The sequence below is a fragment of the Scatophagus argus genome, chromosome 2 (assembly GCF_020382885.2).
Source record: "Scatophagus argus isolate fScaArg1 chromosome 2, fScaArg1.pri, whole genome shotgun sequence".
Lineage (NCBI taxonomy): Eukaryota > Metazoa > Chordata > Actinopteri > Scatophagidae > Scatophagus > Scatophagus argus.
Genome location: NC_058494.1, coordinates 18941514 through 18961001, shown reverse-complemented (window position 1 = coordinate 18961001; position 19488 = coordinate 18941514). Strand labels below are relative to the sequence as shown.

Sequence of the window (19488 nt, the reverse complement as noted above, 5' to 3'; positions counted from 1 at the left end):
TTTCAATTTCATTCTTCAACAATGCTTTACCACCACCATCCCCAAGACAGAAGCGAACTATTGCAGAAGTACATTGTCCTGTATAGATAGACTGAAACGAGAAAAACAACAAAGACTGATTGTCCAAATAAAACACTGAGATGGAAATATAAAAGTCTATTTTCTTTGTACCATAATAGAACTGAGGACAAAGACAGCAGAGGAAATTAACAAAGAAAAATAGAGTGAGGACAAGCCAAATATAGGACCACCCAGGAAAAATAGAGAAGTAACAGCAACACTATCATAGGTGTGACTGTGTGTCCTCTTGAACCCTTACATGTCCATCTTAGAAACACCCACAGCAAAAAATGCAACTCCCAACTGGGTCCGAGCTGATCAATTATCATCCATGTCCACAGCATAGTGCTGCTCCCATGCATGAGTCAACCTCTTCATTCCTCTCCAAGAGAAAACAAGAACAAATCTTTGTTAAACTGAAACATCACATCCTTGCTTTGTGTGCAAGCGCCCCATCATCCCACACAGGTCAGAGACACTGAAGTGAGAATCTGAAGTCTCAATTCTTCCAGAAAAACCAGAGCTCAATACCCAGAATTCCTCAGAAACTAGACATCCATTTTTAATGACCTGCGAAGAACTAACCTTGCATTTTTACATCAAGGTCTAATATAATGTATGTGCTCATATCTATTCATGTTATAGTTATTACAAGATAGATTATAACAAGAAGACTAAATGATGATGAACCACAAACACTCACATAAATTAAGATTTAGAAGAACTGTACGTAGCAACAGTTTCCAATCGTGTGTCTAACTGTGTACAGCTCAAATCATCTACCTCAACCACAGAGCACAATAGATTTATATAGCAATAATTAACATGTTGACATAGATAGTAGTTGGTAACAGATGAAATTCACTCATCCATGTTCATCCATGAAGTCAGCTGGCGTTTTAGTGCTTTGCATATTATAATCTTATGATCTAAATTAAAAAAGTGCATGTTGCAACAGATTATTCAATTTGTTTTTATTCCCATGGACAAACAAAGCTGCAAACCACAATAGTTCAATGTATGAATTTTTTCAAGATATAATGTGAAACAAACAAGACAGTAAGTTAATGAGGTTCGTTAGAGACACTTCAAGCAATGTGAGTCAGCACGAGCTCCTGTTCAGTCCACAAGGACAAACAGTTAGCATACAAAAAAACAGAACAGTTGTTTCATGCAGCTGGGTATACACTATGTAGGTAGCATTTGTGCATTCCCACTTTGCTAAAAATAAAGCGACATCTGCTGTGTAAAGTAAAGACAGAACATATGCATATGTGCCTGTTTTCTGTGCATGGTAACATCATCTAATATTACCAAATTCTTCAAGGCCATTAAGTGAAAACAACTTTTCTAAACACCAACCTTCAGCAGCAGCATATACATAAAGAGCTTCCTGAGAGAGTGTGGGATCCATCAGTGTGCTCACATCCTATATGCATGCTCATCAACAGGGCATTGATCCATAAGGAGCACCTATGATCAAAACAAGCCTGTTCTCTCTCTTCATTATCTACACTAGTCCTCACGCTCTCCCTTAATTTACCATCCCACAGTCGCTCTTCTTTCATGTGCAGCTGTGAAATTCTCACCCAGCCAGACGCCATCTGACCCCAGCCCTAACAATCTACGGTAACCGTCCAAAGAACACAGACCTCGGTAGTCATACTGCTATCTTTGCAAACAGCGCTCACAAAAACCAACACTCTCATGAAAGATCTCCTGAGCGGCAAACATGTGTTCTTCATTTATGGGCTTTCACAGGTGACCTAATAACAGGACAATGTCATCATTTTTAAAACTCTTTTAAATCAAAAACAAAATATTCTGGCTGAGATCAGAAACCACACCAAACTGCCCTGTCATTAGATCTAATACACACAAGTACAGTCTGGAATATTTTAACAAGGTTTAAACTTAGAACTTTACACAAAATGCAGCACACAACTTTGACAAAAACACATCTGCAGAGGAAACAGCGATGCTTACCAAAGTTTTCAAGAGCGAGTATTCTTTTCTCTGAGGCTTTGTTGGAGAGGTGTTCTCATCGACCAATTCTATTGTACTTTACGCCTTCACCATACGGAGGACCGCTGTGCTGTGTTTACTCCAACGTCTTGGATAACCAACTGTGTAATTGCTGTAGTTGCTCTACTAAGTCCTTCTCGTAGGGCGGGGACAGGAACTCTCGGTCAAGTAATCATTCCGTATCATTCATTAGAGTCTCCACAGACAGAGGGAGGGAAAGACCAAGACAGAGAAAGTGAGTGAGAAGGAGAAGGTGCGGAGGATGTAGCAAATGACAGCAAGAGTAAGCGAAAAACTGATCAGTGGTTCTGCACTGGATTTATTTTTCAGAAAACAGGGATGACAGGGATTCAATCACATTTCTGCCAGCCACATTTGACATGTGCCACCTCCACAGCTTTCAGACAGGGTTAGGCTGAGACTTAAATTGTGCACCCAGGGTAAAGCATTAACTCACAGGGAACAGGTTTAAACATTAACACAACCTCACATCATGTATGACTGAGGGAGCACAGAAGTGTCAGTGGTTGCGTGTAATGTAGGAAACTGTTCAGCACTCTCAGTATTAGCTTTTTCATCAAAACTAAACCAACTACCTCTTACTGTGTTTTCCAGGAAACATGGGGCTTTGTGAAACAGAAAAAAGGCGAAAAAAAAAAAAAAAAACACACACACAAGGCAAAATAACATCCCTTAGTGGAAGTTTCCACTTTGTTAGCGCTTTTTATCTTCCTGGTCATCTGTTCCCAACACACACTCTGGGCAAAAAGATTTCCTGTTTTGCCTCCTTTTGTCACTGTGGTTGTGTTTGGGGGTTGGCCTGGTGCTAACTTTAGAAACTTTTTCTATATTAACATTGGGTGCAACGGCTAATATCTTGCGAGTTGATCACAAAACTGAAGACTGGATTCATTCCTCCAAACCACATAATGAAACAGTCTAGCCTTAACTTATCTTTGGATGTGCATAACACACTAAAGGGAATTGCCTGGTGAAATCACATTAACAAAAGTTGATGATTTGCTCACATTATGTTTCATTTGTGTGATTTCTGCAGAAGGAAGTGGTCAGAAATATCCCTAACCACAAACTGACGTTAATATGCCAGTATCAGATTGAAAATCTTTAGTTTGAAATGAAACTAACCAGCATATTGCACAGTGTATGATGTGCAATCACACACACACACCCTCTCTCTCTCTCTCTCTCTCTAACTCATGACAATATGTTACAACAACCAGTAAAATACGCACATGGGCACAACACAACCCAGCACAAAACAGAGTTAAACCTGGCTTCCGAGGACAAAGTCATTATGCTTAGAGAATGAACTTTGTTCACTCTTTCAGGTTTCTGAAGGTCTCAAGATTTCTTATTGAAATGCAATACTGCAAGTTAAGTTTTTCTTCACACAAGAGCTATGACTGCACTCTCTGGAAGAGGCAGCATTCATGATGGATACTTTTTGTGCGGGGAAGGCTCTCGCTTATCTTTATAGAGTTTAAAAGACAGACACCATCATATTTTTACACTTTGGGTCCTATTTTTTATAAACTTACAAACTATCTGATTATACTTCAGCACATTTGTTTTCGTGACGGACAGTCATTCAATAATTATGCTCTAACGCTAAATGCAAGTGCAGTTAGCCATGCTCTTGACAACCCAATACCCCACAGAACATTAATGTTCAGGTTATGTAAGAGTCATCAAATTTCTCCATTTTGAAGTCGATTAATAATCGTTAGGTAGTTAAATTCATCTCTAACCCTCTGCCGAGAGTAACAAACTAACAACATTTGCAAAACGCTGATAACCGTATTCAAATGATAACAAAATGCTAAATGACAACCACACAGGTCATTAAAATGCAATTTACGGCTCTTTACCTGGTTCTGAGGAGTCCAAGTTTTGCACAAATAAAGACGAGAAACATTGCGAGAGAAAGCAATGTAAGCAAGATGCTGACCAGCCACTGTTGTCGAGTGAGTCTGACTACTTTCCTGCCTACCCTGCTGACTTCCCTCCCCTCCTCTTTACTCTGTAAAGTCTGCAACACCCTGCTCCAATAACCCCTGACCCACAGGAAGTAGACACAATGGACTGAAAATAACACACCACCTCCCCTGGCAACAACTGCCCACTCCAACTCCCACTGCACACTGCCACTACTCTACAGTACACCTACAATAAATCGGCCCAAGATAGGTGGACAAAACCAAAAATACCAGCCACTATTCAACTTGCACCGTCCCACTCTGAATTCGCAGTGTGACTTTTCATTCACTCCTGCACATGCAGCAGTCAAAAAGGTACAAAAGGGTCCTTCCACAGATTACTATTGTGGATCTTCCAAGATACTTTTACAGTGAAATGTTTCAACAGAAGCATGCACTTGCACAGCCTTGCAGAACTCAGCAAAACCGAGGTTTCACACTACAGCAGGTTGTGGGTTGGGCGGCAGACTCATGATGCTTCAAATGCTTCCTGTAGGGGGACCACTGCATGGTGAGATGGATGAGTTCTCCATAATCAGGCCTGAAATGCATCCGCGGGTGAGTGGGTGGGCCTGTGTGTGTGTTATGAGTGGATGTTTGGCTTATTTGTTAAAATGAGACCATGGTCAATTTGATTTTCTTCTTATGCAGTATATACCAATGAAGCAATAGAAAGCATATTCTCTACATTGTAAAGCTTTTTCATTGATTGCAATTAAATAAGACCTGAAACAGCTGGATAATAGGTACTGTGTTAATACTGTTAGTCCACTCTGTGTTTGCGTCCAACCCAATCCTTATCCATGCAGTGAGCAGCAGCAGTCTAATCCAATCAGCCCAATGAAAATTATTCCAAATCACATTTAGCGGCCAGTGAGAGGTTGTCTTAGACATGATCTAATTAGTCGCTCTCTTACTAGAGTCCGTCCATGAGGAAATGGCTTGAGATGCAGTGCACACAGATAAGGAAATGGACTCCGATATGCAATTCTGTTTTGCCAGTGGTGTTGCACACAAAAAAGCAGCGCCTGGTTATGCAGGACAAGACAATTTAGGTTCCCAGTTCTTCCAGTTAATGAAACACTTTAAACAGCAGGAAACTCAAAAGACAGAGAATTAGCAAATGCTGTCATGAATTCAAGTGTTATTTGATAACCTGTCTTTCTTAGATTAGAAATGAAACACAAGTGTTCTTAGTGCGTGCATTAACTATCTTTGGTGTCCTGTTCTACGAGCTGAGCTGTTGAGCATGCCGAGACCTGTTAAGTTAAAGACACACCTCCTTTTTCAGCCAGTGGCCTGAAACTGGTACACACCTCCACTCTCTGTTGTCACATTCAGATGATACTACTTCACTTTCAGTTGAAAGGAAATGTGTGTGGTGTGAACACATACCTCAGAGGTTGTGTGCTGCATGTGTGTTCATGTGATTCCCGTACAGTGATTCACTATTACTGAAGAACGCGTGGAATCCCTCGTCCACATCCATTTTAAGCCACCAGTACAGGCAGCAAAGATAACAATGCAAAAAAATGTTTTTCAACTCAACCATTACGCAAACGGCTCCAAAACAATGTCAGCGTTTTACAGAAAAAATGTCCTCTATCTTTAACTGTGGGCTGGCTTCTGTGGGTGTGTGCTTACATGCCTGGAGATTTGTTCTAACAACTTGCACTCATTCATACCTGCACTCACCATCACAGCTTCTCTTTAAAGGCTTCATATACTAACCTTTTTAGGCTATGAACCATTGTGTCGTTCAATCAATTCTGTTATGCCCAATGAACAAATTTATACATTTTTCCATTTTAAGTTTCCAAAAGAGAGGCGGAGAGGCCAAAAGGCAGGATTTGACCAACTGTTGACACCACATTTATCCAGTAACTGCTTTAAAGCATCTTTAAAATAAACTGTTCTGACTTTTAAACAACCACAACACCCAATCCACCCAAAAAGCCCTGACCTCAGCAGCCTTCTGCTGTTACATCACAAAGCTTAAAGCCACAGAAAAATGAGCCTTCCCTCATAATAAGGAGGAACACTATATAGACAAAAGTAGTGGGACACCTGACCATTACACCAACAGGGGCTTTAATAACATGGCATTCTAAATGCATGAACAGCTTTGCAGCTGTAACAGTTTTCACTCTTCTGGGAAGGCTTTCCACAAGATTTTGGAGTGTTTCTGTGGGAATTTTTGCCCATTCACACAGAAAAGAATTTATGAGCTCAGGCACTGATGTTGGACAAAAAGGCCTGGCTCGCAATCTCTGTTCCAGTTCAGTTCACCCAAAGGTGTTCGAGATATATATGTGTGTGTGTGTGTGTGTGTGTGTGTGTGTGCGCGCGTATATCTCAGAAGGGTTGAGGATCACTTTTAACAGAACATAGTCTAGCTGCAAAATTAAATGGTACAAGATGAGCAACCCACCATGATAAACAAAACCAAGTGGCTGTAAAAAATTTTAAACATAACTCAAACACAGCTGGTTCCCATGAAAAGCACAAAGACAAAGCACTAATAAAAAGAGTGCTTTGTGAACCTACAGCTACAATATTCCACTTAAGGGTTCAATAAATAAAAAGAAAAAACTCTCCCATCTTAAAAAAAATAAATAAATAATCAGACTGAGCAGTTCCATAATAACTTTCATCTCATGAGCAAAGTATTGCCCTTTTCACACAAAATGATATTTGTTTCCAAATGGTCTGTTTTTGTGTGTGTTTTTTTTAACCAACGTCTGTACATGACGTATTCTAATTCTTTCTGGGCTTTTAATCTGATTATAAGTGGAATAAAAGGGACTGCAACACCCTGCTAATAGTAAGAATTGTACACATATAGCAAAATAATACAAATCAGATTCAAATAACCTCATCATAGAAACATAAACAAGGTCTGTACATTATCCAGGCACAGATCATAGCCAGTCAACATTTGCTCTATGACTTGAGTATCTCTCTCTCTTGTAATTCATAGCTATTGTTTCTCCAGCATAGTGAAAATGCACTCACATTCACTTGTGATGGTGAGCAACATCCAGGTCACCAATCATTACCTATTAGCCCACACAGTAGGAAACAACATTAAGCTAAGGGCATAGAGAAATGGAGGATCTGCATCTATTATGTGCTTTGTGCTTGAACCCTACAGTCAAGTTTTAGTAAATTTTGTAAACACATCATTTAAGATTAAGATTATTTAAGTTAAAAAAAAAAAAACATTTATCTTTCCTTTTCACCTTTTCAAAGGAAATTCCTGTCACATCGATACATTAAAATGGCAAAGTAACCTCTAACAATTGTTTTTCTTATCAAAACACACAAGCTGCTTATTCAAGGAACAATCACCTCACTGTTTTAATGTTTAAGTCCTCTTCGATCAAAGAAACACACTGACAAAAACTCAGTGTTGCTCCCTCACTTGTGCACTGACAACAATAACTATGGCTCCTTTATATAACCAATGGGAATCTTTGCTGAAAATGATTCCCAGACTCAATGTACTTAATTACCCATGTTCATACAGTGCCCTATTCAATCTGCACACTCTGAGGAGGGTTTGTGAGTGCAGATGGCAGCCTTCTCTTTGCCACGAGAACCAAAGCTGTGCTAGAGATAAAGACCAGCTCATCTGACTTCAGGATATGTTACTCCCCAAAACAAAAATTTATCACATTCCCACAGTATCTCCTCGTTGTTTGGTCTTTCAGTTTTAGCATGTTTTTCCCCAGATAAGCACAAGGTCAAATGTTGCTCCTCCACAACCTTGACATTTTATCTTGCTTTTGATTACCTGCCCTTTCTCCTCTGTTGTTTTCATCCTATCTGCCTTTGCTTCTCCTGCAATCGCCAATCTGAGCTCTTGCAGAGTCACATGCACTTGTCAAAGCTGCATGGTTAGAATTCAACACATTCCTTTGGCATGGCAGACTTGCTTCACATGATCACACTGTTCCTTGACCACTAACGAGAGGAGCTTAAACAATTGTCCTTTCAGCCCCCATTGGCCTGTACACAGTGAAACAGTGAAGGCCAGCCAAACGTGTATGTAACAGTTCAGACAAAAAAAAAAAAAAAAAAACAGTCACATTTGAACAGAGTGTTTTGCATATATATCAAATTTCTAACACACACTAAACCACAAGCAATAAGTTCTGATTTAAGTTATCTCTGAGACTTAAAAGATTTAGCATAAAAGTCTGTTTTCCAATTTCAATAATTCAACTTGTCTAACTACCGGTAGAAGTTATTTGATGTAACTTTTATTATATGCAACAAAGATGTAGAGAGAGCCATTATTCCTGAATCAAAACTGTCCCTTAAATCTCATCTAAACTGCAAATGTGCCTGTTACACTGGACACCTGTAACTAAACCTGCTGATCATAAAAGGCTTGTGTGGGAAATTCCCTTTGCGACTTCATCACACCACAGAAGAATATTATTTACACACCGTAACGTTTTCAATAATTTTGTTATTTATATTTGCTTTCTCTTGTTTCTCTTTCCCAAAATGACCTGTATTCCCAGCCAAAAAGTGTTTCTCATAAAATTCCAAACTGTAATTTCAGTTCAAGTGAAATAAATTACCAACCTTGAGCTCTGCTTGGACTTCCGAGAGTTTGCAGTTGGTTATGCAAATGCCACGGGTTAAAGAGCTCAGACAAAAATGGTCATGGTATTCCACAGGTTTCTAAGACACACTGGTTACAAGTGTAAAAAGAAGATCAGTGTGTCAAGGAAAGTTCAGAGAAACGCCAAGAAAGTAGGTGGACAAGGAGAGGAGGTCCTCCAGACTCTCAGCTCCCAATCAGGCTGGAAACAAATGCTCTCTGCGAGCAGGGGTCTCTGCTGCATCTGTGTGTGTGTGTGTTTGTGTGTGTGTGTGTGTGTGTGTGTGTGTGCATGTGTGAGCGTTTAACCACGTCCTCTGGCTTAAGGCCAGGCCAAAGATATCAGAAAGCACCAGAGTGCCCCTCTAATGCAATCAGGGACAGTGGCCACAACAGGACCAGTGGTGAATGGCAAATAGCCATCCGTCTTTTCGCTGTCCTTTTCTTTTTCTTTAGAGGATTCCTAAGCTGGAACACTAAGAAACCGATTTTAAAAAACAAAATGAGATGTTTTAAAACTAGATACAAAGACAAATTAATGGCAATTAGATAGAGACAGCATCTATTTTATTGAGGGACTGTCTGAGTCACAGTAACTTGGGAAATTACACAGGTCAGTAGCAATATTTCACATCTAGCTTCCCCAGCCTGATGCCCAACCCCCGACTAACTCAACCCGTCCTCAGGTTGGGACGAACATGCACAGATATTAGTGGACACATAGCACAGAGCAAGGGAAGAGGGGCAAAAACTACCATGACAGCAGTGGGCTATATTAAGGGGCTGCAGACACAGCGGCTGGGGTCAGATCACACAGCACCACATAACTAGAGTGCCAGCTGCATCTCTTGCTCTCTCTGTGCATGTGTGTGTGTGTGTGTGTGTGTGTGTGTGTGTGTGTGTGTGTGTGTGTGTGTGTGTGTGTGTGTGTGTGTGGAGTTACAGAGACGTATCTGTATGACAGATACAGCTACTATCTATATTCTATCTTCAGAAAGGTGCCCTCAAACATGATTGTTCTAATAATCCAACATTTTTAAGCATGAAACTTTGCCACAGACAACACATGTCCAGTCATCTGAATGACCTTCTGGGAATCATTTGCTACCCTGCATCTTGCATCTGCCATTCTGTTCTTTAGGTGCACGACTAGCACTTTTGAGACAGGGGAATTTTTCTTGTTCATCTCTCTGGTATTTGTAGAAACTTCCCATCTAAAAAGTCAACTCCTCCAGAAAGAGGAAGTCTTTTTTAAAGATGTGGGTCACAAGACATCTAGTAGCTCAGCTTCTCCTTGTAAGACCAACTTGATCATTAACACATTAACTAATATTTTTCAAGTTCATGATATATAGCCCTGATAGCATCAAGGTAAGAAAATAAAAAAAACATGTGATGTTAAGTGTCACAGCTGACTTCTCAGAAGTCATCACTAAGTCGCAACCTCGGATTCTGGGAAACTGAGTGATTTTATAGATCAAACAAATCTGATTTGAGGGTTCTGAAAACCCCAAACTCCAAGTCTTCCTTTTACACTTAACTATCCATTTTACTCAGTAACACTGTGTCATCAGACAGCTTTGATATTTCACCATAATCAATTGAGTAACACAAAACTGCTTTTATTTCATATCATCTCAAGACATTTTTTCTTTAGAGGTAAGAAAAGAAAATATGTAACTTAATGCTAGCAAGCAATCTTTTTTTTATTTTGCATGCAATTCTATTCTGAGCTCTTGCTGAACCCCATCAAACCTGCACCTCAGCTCCTGCTTAACAGGTGTGTGCAGGCTTCTCTAGTCACTGCAGCAGCACTACATGGATTAAAGTAAAATCTTAGTTATGGACATTTAAAGAGAGTATGTGTCATGAAGGCTTTCAAAGTATACAATTCTTCAGTGAGTCACTAATCACAAGTGAGTCATGAAGACATCTCTTCTGTCAGGTTATGTAGCACCTCGAGAAACACAGCATGGTATATAAGTCTGCAAAATCAGGTTCACCATCTCTTTCCTTTTCTTCCTCCTTTATTAAGAGGGCAAGCAGCAGTTGATGAAAAGATGTGGGGAGATGGAAATTAGGAAGACAAAAAGAAGATTTTGCAAGAGGAAAGTGCAGAATACAAGCAGAAAAATAACAATACAAAGGCAGAAAGGAAAGATAGAGGAAAAGACGGCGAGTGTATAGGACCCCTCCTCCTCTCTCTTCACCCGCCATCTGGTAGCCATCAGCGCCTCACACAGGAAGGGGCGGCCATGCCTTGCTGGGGCACCAGGGAGCGGCTCCTCTTCCCTCCCGGTGCTGCAGAAACAACAATCGGCCAGTGCGTTGCAGAGCAGAGCAGTGCAGTGCAGTGCAGTGCAGTGCAGTGCAGTCCAACCCATCCTAGCTTAAGCTGGAGGGCCAGCAGCAGCCCAGGACTGAGCGCTCACACCCCAGCAGACCAGCAAAGAGGAGCACAGAGCAACCTCACATTCCTGCTGGCTCTGCCTGCCAAGAAGCACTGGGAACGGAAAGAAAGAGGGAGAGAACAGAGAGCTGCTCTCACTGGGGGCTGCCTAATGGTGTTGCTTTGAGAAGCACTCCAGTCCTTCTCATCCCGTTTGCTTCCCCTTCACTCTCTGCAACAATGACAAAGTTATTGATGATTGTCATTGTGGTATCTCCCCGCCTGCACGTCACTGTATACATATTTATAGTACTACCCCATTAGTCGCGACGAAACTTTCCCCTGCATTGCAAGAATTCAGGGAATGCAAATTATCATAAATTTGGCCCAACTTCTGTTTGTCCCCACTCCAACCCCCAAACAACACACACACACCAATCTGATGGGAACAGAGACCCCTGAAGCTTTTCTGCCTGGTTTGTGTAGACCATCTTTGGCCATTTGTGTTCCCCTATTAGCCCTGTTCTCCTGTTCTATGTCCAGAACAGACTCCAACTACACTACAGTCTCAAAATAGAAAGCAGCCTTATGACATGTACTATTTTTACTGCCTGGTGTCACTAGCTGAACAGTTGAAACTCGAGAAACAATGTAAAGCAAGCATGTGGGACGTTTGCCTTCAAATTGAACCTATGTCAAATTACTCCGTATGAAAATCATTTCAATTAACAATAAGAAATGAAAATAACACAGGATGACATGCATAACTGGCCTCGGCAAATAGTTTAGAAGTTTCTGTCATTCGCATTTAATAATAGCTCTACTTGAAACTCTTCCACTTGGCATGGTGACAAATAGCACAAAAGGATCATTTTACCACCAAGCAGAATCATATTAGAACAAAAAGACACAACTCATAATCTGTTCCCAAGTTTCAAACAGGAAAACCAAGTCTGCATGAGAACCTGTTCCGTACAGTCACACCGTGAGCTGCTGGCAGACTTGGCACACAGGATGGTAAACAGCTGCACCAGGCAAAAAGAGACACATCTGTTTACAAAATGCTGCATGTCAGCCTTGACCTACAAATTCAACCCAACAATCTCAGAATCTCAGCGCTTCACTAAAGCAACACATTCAATTTAAATAACAATATAAGAACATAGCTCACACATTTTGCCGGGAATAGTGAATAAACCGCACTAACGCCAACGTTCCACTGGTGCAGACTTGGTCACAGTGACAGAAATGACAGCACACTATTTGATTATCTTGCATTGTACTGACACACCTTGTTTACCTCCTGAAATGGTTTGGTGACTTCATTAGGATGTACCAGTATGCATGCAAAAATATTTCAACCAATAATTTATTCACAACTCGGTAAACATTTACCTTGTGTGAACAATTTCTTGATGATCCTTTCCCCCCCATTGTCACGTCTGAGTTAGTGCCTCTGTTTTGAACGAAGACCAAAGGAGGCCTGCAATGGCTTTTTTTTTTATACATTTAATGAAACTTCTATGAGGTTTCTTAAAACTGCCAAAAAACATTAAAATACAAAGTGTTTAAAGTGATTCGTCTGCTTAGCTGTTGTTCTTTTTAAATGAATATAACTCATCAGTTTCATTGTCATTAAAATAATGTAATTTATGCTGCTACTGCTATTGTTATTTTGCTGCTAGACCACCCCATTAATACAAGCTTCTGCCTCCCCTGATGTGCAGCAAAAACAAGGGAGCAAATGGTTTTGTTGAGCACAGTGAAAATGTTGTATTTTGACACGCTAAACACAAACAAGTGAAGAAGAATTTTTCCTCAAACATAAACATGTTGCGAATTTTGGATTGCTCACATCTATCTGTTTTCAATTTCTATTTAGACTTTAGGACTTTGCAGTGCTCTGGAGCTGTTTTTAATGTTTGGATCACACAAGTAAGAAATAACCTTTCGCAGCCACAACTGGAATATAACTCTATAAATACAAAAACACGTACTGATATTATTGTAGCCTTGCAAGTGTGCAGCAATACCAAGTTCAAACAGAATGAATAGACATGACAAAAAGCTGCAACAGCATTTGTATTTGAATGTCACCGTTAAGAATGAAGCTTCAAAGCATCAAGCTATAGACTACAGTAAAGCTGAAAGAGAAGCTTCTATTTCAATTTCATTTTGAGACCTTAAATGGCTTGTGTTGGTATAAACAATGGTTTATTATAGAGGTGGACTGACTACAATTTTCTTGGCCAATTCTGATTTCTTCGGAAGTGTGACCTGCTATGCTATGTGACCTATAGTATGTTTATAAATTCACCAACACTGAGGCTGTTTATCAGATTTCTGAAGCCCCTTGTTAACCTATTCTCTGCTCAGTTTCCGGACAGTGGTCGGAAAGCAGGGGGGTTTTCTTCCTGGGCCGCAGCTAACTTCTGCTTCGGGGCTAACACCTTTGCTTTACAAACAGTGGTGTAACAGCACATTGAGAGGTCACTGCATTTATTTACTCAAACTCAACTCACACTTATGGCTAACTCTGTTTACACTTCTTCTACACTGCACACATGCCGCCACTCACCGCTTCACCGCTCACATACCTACCGTCAGGACCATGGAGGACTGCTTATCAAACAGTGTCATGAATTCCATAATTTTCCTTGTAATTGCTTTGGCCTTTTCACTGCTCATACCAAGGGAAGATACGAAAGGCTGCTGGCTTGTGTCTGGCACTGAGCTCTAGCTAGCATTAGCTTTACCCGCTTTTCTTTTACACGTGTCTTCTTCACTCACGGTTAGTGTGCAGCTCCAAGTTGCCGCCCGTGCTTGGAAGGTTATGCATAAAAGTATCTAATTTACACAACAGATGAAGAAATGACCTTCGAAAGGAACACCGTAAGTGAGTGAGAACTAAGAGGAAAAGCCGAAGTGACTCAGTTTTAATTTAACAGACCTTCGCGCCATCCCAACTGTATCTGTATTGTTTTGATGCAGACAACCAGCTCTTGCCAGATGCTTGTTAGAACGGTTGACAGCAAGGCGACCATATGGCAACAGACAACAAGGAGACAAAGACATCAGGGGACGAATGCCTAAAACTCTGTGTAGATTCACAACTAAAACTGAAAATACAAAGACAGAAAGATGCCTGTGCATTCTTTTTGCAGAGAGACAATGAGATATCCAAAATAGATAAATGTAATTGATTTTTCTTTTTTTTCCACTGGATGGTCCCTCTGAGTGACTGGATGATATGTGGAATTCATGTTTTCATGACTCATGTCACATATAGCTTTTATAGATAACACACATATAGTGAAGACACCTATAAAAAAAACAGATAAGTCTGAAGTTCATTTCACATTTCAAATGAAAGCTCACTTGTGTGATGCTGCAAAAGACTGATGATATATTTACAATCAGTAAAAGAAAAAAGATGCAGCGCCAAGTCAAAGGCCTTTGCTCTTACTTGACGTTTCTGAAGTTGCGTTTTGCTTTGCGATGTAGTGACATCATTTCAGGCTTGCTACGCTCTATAAATATTCAGTAGAAAAGGGAGACAATGTTCACTTCTTTTGTGTTTTGAAACAAAGGCCTAAACACCAGTTAGGGTCATAAAAGATTTACACAACTTTATTATAAAAAATTATAATTATATTAAAGCTCAGTTGAAAGTATGAGTCCTTACAGCAGAACTCTGAAAACATGTTCATTACCAATTTGGCTGCAATGCAACTGGTGCACCCATGTATGACACAATGACAACAGTCTGTGTCTGAAACAAAAGTGGGCCGGTAAGGATAACTATTGTAGTAGCAGAGATATTAATATTTAATGGTTATTTGTTTGTAATGGACATTAAATAATTAATGGCACACGCAATCTATTTTCAAGCTGTGGCAGATCATACAGCAGTAGTCTGCTTACTCCAAATGGAGAGCTGTGTAGCTGTGGCAGTCAGGACTCGGTCCAGTAATTTTTCTTTGTTAGCCTAAGAGGCTAATGCTGCACAAGTATGCCTCTGTTGCATCTAGTTTGGTAGCTTGTTTGTTTGTTTCCTCAAGCATGTTTTGGGGGGGGGTTGACAGAGAGTGAGCGAGTGTTCTCTGTTCCACTTGCTAAGCAGATTTAATGAATCCTCTACTTAATCAAAGAGCTATGCGTTTGTTTTCGTTAGGCCACATTTGTTACATAAATATTTCTCTTCACTTTGCAAATGACAATTGTTTCCAGTCAGCTACAGACACAAGTAATGGCTTATGACCATGGTAGTGTATACTGGAAATGCAGCTGAGAGGACTCAAGACCAGCATGGAGCATATTCTCAGCCTCCCTTTACACTCATCAGAAGAGGACCTTCAGGGTTCAATATTTTCCTTCTTCCGGTCTACCCAGCAGTCTGTGCTCCAATACTGAGGCCCCATTAAGGGCTGGACTAATTCTACAACAAAATTCTGATCTCTTTCCAGTGGGTGCATGGCAGTGGACTATATGGATTATAACTGTCCATATGTGCAGTGGGAGGAAGGAAGAGAGAAAATGCTAAGCTAAAATAGGGCTGTGCAAAATATTCTTATCAGTATCACTCTAATTTTATATATTTATTGCAGTGTATGTAAACTTGAAATATCTTTTTAAACCTAACGACTGTGATTTGCATAACATGATCAACTGAAAGATTATGTTTTATATCTCCCTTACGATTCAAAGTATTAGTCCTCATTATGTCGCACGCATGCTTGTCATGAATTAAGATGGAGAATAAATGCAGAACGAAAAGAAAGCAGGTCAGATTCACTTGCAAATAAGTGCTGCATCCACTTCAGTGTTCTTCAAAGGACACATAGGGCCCAATTTAAACTATCTGCCCAACTTCCTTTCACTACATAAATGGGGCAGAATCTGGGCACAAACTAAGGCACAAGGCGCAAAGGGGCTGCATTTAGTCCCTGAATTAATCAAAGGTGTGTGCGGGGTGTAACAGGAATTAAACCAACCAGAGCGTCATTTCCAATTCTTTTTAAAAGCCAGGTGCACCTGCTTCTGCTCCATTCTATTTAAGCAATCGGCAATGTTGTAAAGATACCAGTTTCGAGGGTGTTCCTTTTGAAGAAGATTTTCACAAGAAATTTACAGATTTAACGGTAAAAAAAAAATAAAAGAGGACAAGGAGAACCAGATAGAAAATGCAGTGTAAATGAAATGGAAAATCAGAGAGGATGCATTTATGACAAATTCTGGCTGGGAAAAGTCCTAAAAAAGCAGTTGTGATAAGTTACCTTCATGGTTCCCCTGAATGAGACAGTAATAGCCAGGAAGTGCTGACTCTTTCTCACTGTGACTAAAACAATGAATTAATTTAATTCTTTTCACTGCTTGTATCAACAGTAAAAATGCAGGAAATCTTTCAGATCTGTGAATATTCATTATAGTGGAATTCCAGAAAATCAGACAAAGAAAATATCTTGATTGTCTTATGGTAATTTACAATGGTTACAGTATTAATGTCATCAGACAGCTATAAGTTTTAAGAAAATCAGAGACAGCCTATGTCAATAAAACCTCATCTGATTCATCAACATCAGGTTAAAGTGATCCAAATTTGGTGTATTTTGAATGCTCCCTCCTCACACCTCACAGGTTATGAATAGCATGTCAGAAGCCCAATATGGTGGTGGTTGTTCAGACACAGTCAGGCCTGCTGAACTGCCTTCACCTTTGAGCTCCACTGATCAGCAGCCTCAGGGACAAACTTTGCCCTGGGTGGTTAATCGGGTAAGCAATGGCACCATCTTAGTTGGGGCTAATAAAAACAGAGCTGAATGTGGTGGCATGTTCACACACCATTATAATGTGTTCTAACCTATCATATTCTTTTAGTTTAGTTATTTAATTAGTTAGTTAGCTCAATGTTTACCTTAACAACACAGAGTGGCCCATTTGATTCAGAGCAACTGCAGTGATCTGGAAAGAGATTTCTCATAACTTCATGAATAATAACAACAGCGATAATAATAATCAAAAAATAATGTTTACAAAGTGCTTAAGAAATTTCCTTAAGAAATTCAAAAACTCCCAAATGGCAGCTCAGGTCAGATCTTAGAAGGGATTTGAAACTGAGTTTGCTGACCTAATTTAATCCAGCAGGCCATTTCGAATCACAAGCGCCAAAACAGAGAAAGTGCAGTCACCTTTGGTCTTGAGGCTAGACTGAGGAACAACCAAGAGGGCCTTGCCAGAGGATCCAAGTCTGCGTTCCAGCTCAGAAGGAGTTAACGGATCAACAATATAACGAGGGCCTGGACCCCTCTGTGCTTTAAAAGCAATCAATAAAATCTTAAAAACCACTACTGAATCTTTTTGGACAATCTGAAGACTTGAAATGAATTTGTGACAGGGGCAGGTATAGAGAGAGTTGCAGCAGCATAAATGAGATGAAATAAAAGTATGAATTACCTCTTGTAATCAGCATAAAATAAAAACGACTTTATTCTTTATATATTCATCAGTTGGAGAAAGCAGGACTGCACAATTCAATTTACCTGCTTCTCAAAGGTCACTGTCAAAAACTCACTCCTACATCCAGCTACTGCAGCCTGGCTGCTGGGAACGAGTACAAACTCTGGCTTATTTTTAGGATGGTTAAGGGCTCGCCAGGTTCTGTTTAGATGTAAAATATATGTGATCCCAGGTGAATTAACACGTACAACAGGAAACTAAAGATGTCTTGGTGTCAAAAAAAACATTGCTGCAAGACACTGATTCAGACTACCAGACACATCAAGATAGCATCAGTTTATAGAATGACAAGATTTTTCTATGGCCACGTTTCAGAGCTGTAATCTCTAGTCAATCCTGATTTTGCCAACAGACCCTGTCATACGATCACCACCACATGCCACACACGTTTACTCACAACTTCATATGTATACAACCTCCAATGTTTAAGTGTCCAGCTGTAAAGTTGCTTGATTAAATGACTAGCCAAAAAATTATTACTGCAGTAGTACTGAAGCCTGGATACGGAGCTGGTACTGACAAATATTTCCAAACAATATCTTTCCTGAATGCTAGCATATAAAATATATTAATGGCTGCAGGTTATTAGTAGTGTAGTTATAAAGTAAGCTGGCCACTGTGTCAATAACATCAGATGATATGTCATCCAAAGGAATGAAGCTAAAGTAGTAAACTTACAGCAAGTGCCTCCTCGTGACACATCTTTACATTGTTCTTTTTAAAAAACAGACAAATCAAACAAAAGGTGATCAGAGTATTTAGACAACAAAACAATTCTTAGATTCACTCGTCCTTCCCAGCCTGAAATCCCAGCGCTTCATTACCTGCTGCATGATCTCTATTTTAGAAAACAATCAGCTTCTCCATTCATTTTGGACATCAACTGAGACAGCTGGTGGTGAGTTCCCAGACATGTAACAGTTGAAGAATTTGTCATCACCCCCTAAAAAAAGAACTGTCAGCACTTCCATGGATTACAAAGCCTCATGTGACCAAACACAGTGACCTTTCACAGGGAGTTGCCTACGTTTTTTGTTAATTAGTATTTTCAGATTTCATTAAACGCCGGGAAGCACATGGAAAACTGCATATGTCTTTGTCCTTTTACTTCTGTTTTGCAAGGTACCAAAAGGAAACACAAAACAGTGCTTTCATCATCTCAGATATTAGACAAACTATGCTTTTTTTATATGAAAGAACGTAAAAAAAAAAAAACTACAACAACAGCACACAGTTGTCTGTAATGTAGTTGTAGTGATGTAGTTTTCTGATCAGCTGTAAGCCACTCAAAATTGCCTTCATAAAACCAGCATTCTCATAACATATTGGCTATTCTTTGCTGCCATGTCCAGGAAACAGTTATGAAACTGGAGCAGCTATTTGCTACATCCCCTTGAGAACAATTAAGCACTCCAACAGCACGCTGTTTACTCTATTGTGAAAAAACTATTTTGGGTCAGTAGAGCCAACGCTCGGTTTCAAAGATATTATCTCATTATCTCCAGTGATGCTGAGGTGAAAACGCCCTGAAGCGGCAACGTTAAGCTCTACATCAGGGTGCGCGACACCTCTGGTCAGTGATGTAAGGCTGCACGTGATTACAATTCACAAAAGGCACACAGGAGCTAACATTCTGACATCCTAATCATCAAATCATAAGCTATTCTGTTATGAATCTGAGAAAGCTCAGTAGAAAACCTGTCCTTGTGGCTAGACTTTTTTTTAATGCTTTCAGAACAGCAATAAAACCAAAACACTTCATTGGAACTGTGGTTTCTGTGAAAACATGCCTCCTCTCAAATTGCGGCCCTTGTAATTCAAATATCAATAATGGAGATATCCACTGGTCCACAAGGAAAGTATGCAGACTTGACAGCTAACATGTG

The 19488-nt window shown here is 40.0% G+C and overlaps 1 protein-coding gene across 7 annotated transcripts in view; it reads right to left on the bottom strand.

Moving 5' to 3' along the window:
* The window catches only part of gab1 (GRB2-associated binding protein 1), a 48667-nt gene that overhangs the window by 27613 nt on the left and 1566 nt on the right, over window positions 1-19488 (bottom strand). The window contains exon 1 of one of the 7 annotated variants that reach the window (XM_046415959.1): window positions 8679-9565. The exons of 5 other annotated variants lie outside the window; for them this stretch is intronic. The gene's annotated coding sequence lies outside the window, so the exon portion shown is untranslated. Of the gene's footprint in view, window positions 1-2046; window positions 2712-8678; window positions 9566-19488 lie in introns of those variants that run through there. One more of the 7 variants, XM_046415968.1, reaches the window with a different exon arrangement.